At 43.3% G+C, this 5766-nt stretch overlaps 1 pseudogene; it reads right to left on the bottom strand.

Moving 5' to 3' along the window:
- Window positions 1-494: 494 nt before the first annotated feature.
- On the bottom strand, window positions 495-5513 carry LOC123786164 (adaptin ear-binding coat-associated protein 1 pseudogene; annotated as a pseudogene).
- Window positions 5514-5766: the final 253 nt, after the last annotated feature.

Here is a 5766-nt window from a genome sequence, read left to right as displayed (position 1 = left end):
GTGTTTTCCCATCTTCCAATTACATAGACCTTACTGCTGAAAATATTCAGTTATTATATATGGCTGCCCCACAAGATAATGAAGCTTCAGAAATTAGAAACATGTCAGGATCTATAGTAGGCTTCATCAAATTCTTTTCCAGCCTGTTTCAATTCTTCATTCACAGTAATCACGAGTAACCTTAACAAGTTTCCCTGGATCGTTTCAAATCAAGAAGATGAAATCTTCAACTTGTTCTCGACCTTGTCTTTCAACTGACATCGCCTTGTGCATCATTTCAGTGATGAACTCTATGACAAGGTCTTCAAGAATATCTGCTGGCTCCTCTGTGTAAGTATTCTGATCACCCCCCAAAAAATATATATTGCAATTGTTTAGAAAAAATCTCTTCTGCACCTCATCTGTTTTCTTCATCAAGGATGGGGTTTTCTTCCCTATCTTCTCGTGGTCATTTTTATTCTTCAAGTCCGTTCTTGATGTTCTGCCAAGGCTATTCAGTCCTGGACTTAGTTGGATGGCTGTGGTGCCAGGTTTGGAACAGAGCTGGATGCAGGGCCAAAGTCTCCCCAAGTCTGGAGAGACTGGAGTCTGGAGACTGGAGCTGGTGTCATGACAGGAGTAGAAGCCCATCCTAAAAGGTTATCTGTGTCACTGCCTCCATGGTTAGATTTGGAATGGGTGATGGGGGCAACATGATTGCTCATGGCATCCTCTGAGGGTGGAAGGGGAATAGTGATTTTGCCTCCAAGGGCGGTTGGGAGTAAACTTAGGTCCCCAGTGCCCTGTGGTCCTGGGCTTAGAGACCCATCATCTCTTGGTTGCAATGTTCCTACTACTCAACTTGATGGTCTGTCCTTCCTTGAAGCCCAGATCCAACTTGGGCTGAGTATCTAGTTCTTGAGATTCATTGGACATCTTAGATACTTGCTTTACCCACTTGAAGTGATTTTTGCAGAAGGATATTAAAGTCAAAGGCATCATTTGATCTATAAAGTAAATGTCAATGAAAGCACTATGCCCAGTGTCATCCTGGAACCAGATTAGACTGTAGAAGCTGGAATCTGTCACTATCTCCTCAGCAATGATAGGGTATTATTTCTACTGGTGCCCAAACAAAGAGCTCCCATGATATTTTATACTCGAGTTGATAGGAAACCTTCCCTTTTGAAGCGATTTGGAGGTGACCAGTCTAAGTAGGGTGGCCTGAAGTCCAGCCTGTAGCTGCTGTTGGAGGCACTGGGCAGAATCTGATAGATGCTGACACTCAGCTTCATACAGAGGTCAAGGCTTGTATTTCAACTGTACTATCTTGACCCTACTCTCCATGCCTACTAAGTCTCTTTTTGTCTGTAGGTTCTTTCTTGCTTTCTTTTGCCTTATAATTTATGTGTTGAAGGAACTATTTCTCAGAGTCTGGATTTAAAATATATCCTCATGGTGTTAATAGGTTCCTCTGCCTTCCATATTTCCTATAAATTTTTAGATTTACAGCTATGATTCTCAAAGTGTGGTCTCCTGACAACCAGCATCTGCACCACCTGGAAATTTGTAAGATAAGTTAATAGCCCACCAGAGGTGCTGGCCACCCCAGAGGCGCTGGCCATCAAGGTCACCATCTTGGTGAGGCTTAGCATCCCATTTTTTAGGTCATCCACTGAAGAATAGAAGTCAAAACGACTGGGGTAGGGAGGGATAAAATATTGGGTGAGATAGTAGTTGGTCTCTTGGTGGGATGGCATGCAAGTATTTCTAGGTTTTAATCAATGAAATATTAAACATTTTTTGCATTGCATCATGTCAGAACAAACGAACTGGTGGACTTATGGTTAAAAAGTTAACTTAGTTGATTTAAGGTACTTTGAAAACTGTATGCCTACTAAGGTCCAAGTTTTCCTGCCTTTCTTGGAGAAGTGTAGGGACAAGTGTTCACTCTCCCTCAATGCTTAGGCTATCAGATCTGGGCACTTTCTAGATGACAAGGTAGCTCAGAAATGGCAGACCCTCTCCTGGAGTTTTAGGTCGCTTACGTACTTGGCAGCTGAGGACACCTTGTTTAGAAGATCCTTGGCTGGACACTTCACCTGCGGCAATGGCTTGTCAAGTGTCCATAGAGAGTTGAAATCCAGGCCTGTTTTCCCTTCTGATCTTGGTGGAGAGGGTCAGCCCATGACTGGCCATTCTAGACAATCAGAACCTATGCAAACAATTGAGCAAGGACCAACAAGTGAAACAGGTAAACTTTTGTGAACTCATGGAGTAAACACAACTTGCCTACCAAATTGTCCAATCAAACTTTGTTTTCCAAAGTCTCAGATCTCAGTGGATAAAATCTAAGATCAATTACGTGAGACCCATGTTGATACTCCTTTGTAAAAAATAAATAAATTTAAAAAAGCAAAGGATAGGTTGTATGCATTTGTTAACACTCTTAGAACTGAACACTAAAAGAGAATGGATTTTACTGTATATAAACTTTTAAAAGTGGATTAATAAAGAAAAAATGGACTTAGATGGACACAATGATAAAACAAGTAGTTGACCACAACTTGTTAGAGTTTTCCTACATGTTTACACAATGATACAGGAAATTCATTTTTAAGTGGGGGGAAAGAATCCGAACTATTTTGGAAAGTAGGCAGTTGGGCTCCCGTTTTAAATGAAGATATGTTATCTGAAAAAGAAATATCCCCACTGATGCTAGGTCAGTGAGGGTCAGAGTGAGAAAGGGTACAGAGACTGGAACTTATCCATTCTGCTCTCGATGGACACTTGGGTTGCTTCCAAGTTTGAGTACCTACAAACCATGCTGTATAAATATCCTTGTTCACGTGCTCCGGTACACATGTGCGAACGTGGAATTGCTTGGTCGTTTGGTATGTGTATTTTCTTTTCTTTTTTTTCAAAGATTTTATTTATTCATTCGACAGAGATAGAGACAGCCAGCGAGAGAAGGAACACAAGCAGGGGGAGCGGGAGAGGAAGAAGCAGGCTCATAGCGGAGGAGCCTGATGTGGGGCTCGATTCCATAACGCCAGGATCACGCCCTGAGCCGAAGGCAGACACTTAACCGCTGTGCCACCTAGGCGCCCCTGGTATGTGTATTTTCATCCTTATTAAATATTGCCACATGTTTTTGCAGAGTGGCTGTACTGGTTTACCCCCCAGCACCAGGATGGGTCCCCTTGCCTGGATTCAAGTGTTCTCCTATAGAGAGTGGGGGGAGATAAGTCTTGGAAAGAATGAGGAAGCTGGGCAAAGGGAAGGCCTTGGCTGCCTATCCAAGGAGCTCAGACTTTATTTGACTGCCCTGGAAAGCCTCTGGTGATTTTGGGACAGGGGACAAAATGCAAACACGAGGTTTTAGGCAAGTGAGCCTTTAAATCTCTCAATTGGTTTGTGTTGTGGGGAGAGTGGGGATGGTCATGGGGTTAGCTAAGGCAGGCAGGAGGTTTCAAGTTCACAAGAGAGAGATTTGTGGGGAGCTGAGCAAATGCTGCGGGGCAGAGATCCGGAGCGTCCCGGCTCTACCAACGCTTGTCCCTAAGTAACCCCATTAGACTATCTCACACTGCTTGTGGGGCTGTGAAGTACCATAGTCCTTCTGGAGAACACCATGGCAGGATTCAGCAAAGATGAAGATGCATGTACCTAAAGATCCAAATGTCTCAAATATACCAAAACAAACAGGCAAACAAATCAACCCAAAAGAAGGGATTTCAAGAAGGAAAGAATTGTCTGCAATATCAGATATACCAGAGAGGTCTATCAAGAATTCTAAGCCCTGAAAAGCATCCGCAGACTTTGGCTATTAGGAGTCTGGTGATGAGCTTTGCCAGAGGAATGTTTGTAACACAGTGGGAGCAAAAATCCCAGCACAGTGGTTTGAGGGGAGAGTGAGCGGTAGCAAAAAGTAACTGAGTGTGTAACATGCTGTCAGGATGGTTGGCTGAGCACAGACCCAGCACACGGAGACATTCAGGATGTGATAAAAGTAGCATTTCGAACTACTGGAGAGAGGATACATAGTTTGACAAATGGTGATGTAGCAGGGGGGAAAATAATAAAGTTAAATCCTTATCTTACACCATACGCTAAATTTAAGTCAGTTGACTTTTAGAACTAGATGAAAATATAGGTGTACATAAACTTGGGGATGGTTAAAGTGTTTCTGAGATTGGCAACAAAACTAGAAACCTTAATGGAAAAATATGGATAAATTTGACTTTGTTAAAACTCACACATGCACATACACGAAGCCCTTCAGTAAGGAAAAAAAGGAAAGGCCATTAAAATTGAATAAAAATGACAAACTTAGAAAAATATTACAATATATGATAAGTAATTCTTATGCATAAATAAGAAAAGAGAAACATACCAATATAAACATAAATATGAATAACAATTCACAAATAATCCAGTTGTTCAATACCAGCTGAAAAAATTCAGCCTTAATAGGAATCAAAAACTCTAGTTCAAGATGAACCAAACCCTGGGGCGCCTGGGTGGCACAGTGGTTAGGCACCTGCCTTCGGCTCAGGGCGGTTCAGGGTGTGATCCCAGCGTTGTGGGATCGAGCCCCACATCAGGCTCCTACGCTATGAGCCTGCTTCTTCCTCTCCCACTCCCCCTGCTTGTGTTCCCTCTCTCACTGGCTGTCTCTATCTCTGTCGAATAAATAAATAAATAAATCTTAAAAAAAAAAAAAAATGAACCGAACCCTTACATTTACTTCTCTCTCCTCCCTAAGTTCAACTGAAACTACAGTTTTTTAAAGGAAAGAAAGAAAAGAAAAGGGAAAAATTCCAAAGCAGTGCAGGAAAACAAGTATGGTAGTTCGCCCTTACCTGTGGGGTATATGTTCCTAGACCCCCAGTGGATGCCTGAAACCACAGATGTACCGAACTCCTTATATGCTATGTTTTTTCCTATACATACATACCTATGTTAATTTGTAAATTAGGCACAGTAAGAGATTAACAACAACTAAAAATAAAATAGAACAATTATAATGATATGCTGTAATAAAAGTTATGTGAATGTGCTCTCTCTCTCTCTCAAAATAGCTTATTGTATGGTACTCACCCTTCTGGTGATGCTGTGAGATGATAAAATGCCTACGTGATGAGACGACGTGAGGGGAATGACATAGGCGCTGTGACGCAAGTAGGCTTAGGCTCCTGCTGACCTGCTAATGAAGGAGGAGCGCCTGCTTCCGGACCACAGTTGACTGCAGGTAACCGAAACCACAGAAGGTGAACCTGCGGGGAAGGAGGGATTGCTGTGCGGTAGATTCTTTAGGATCTGACACCAAGCACTTGTCCCGTTGGCAGGAAAGTCCTCCAGCCTCACTCCATGCGCGTGGTTCAGGTGGGACGGCCACGTTCCTGCAGAGCCGGCTTCCTAGCTGTGGCTGAATGGCTCAGGCTGGGGCACAGTGAGGGGAAGGGATGCCTCTCACCACCCCACCCCCCCGCCCTCACCTCGGGTTCTATTTTATGGAAGAGACACATCATCGTCGATTGGAAGACCAAATACAGCTTTACCATTGGTCAAGACTTAGAAACCCTGTGGTACGTTCTTGGATAGGCTCTCTTGAGCCTATTTAATGGCCTATCGTTTCACCCTCCTAACTGGAGAGATTGGAAAGCCCCACACCTTATTTCTCAGTGTCCCTTGCTGCTAGAGTTCTGGACGTAAACTGAACTTGCATCACACTTGCTGAGCAACTGCCTCCTCACACGGAGAGAAGAGGGATCCCCTGAGAAT

The sequence above is a fragment of the Ursus americanus genome, chromosome 7, assembly GCF_024610735.1.
Source record: "Ursus americanus isolate L20-20 chromosome 7, mUrsAme1.1.p, whole genome shotgun sequence".
NCBI classification, from domain to species: Eukaryota; Metazoa; Chordata; class Mammalia; order Carnivora; family Ursidae; genus Ursus; species Ursus americanus.
This window is presented reverse-complemented; position numbering and strand designations above follow the sequence as displayed.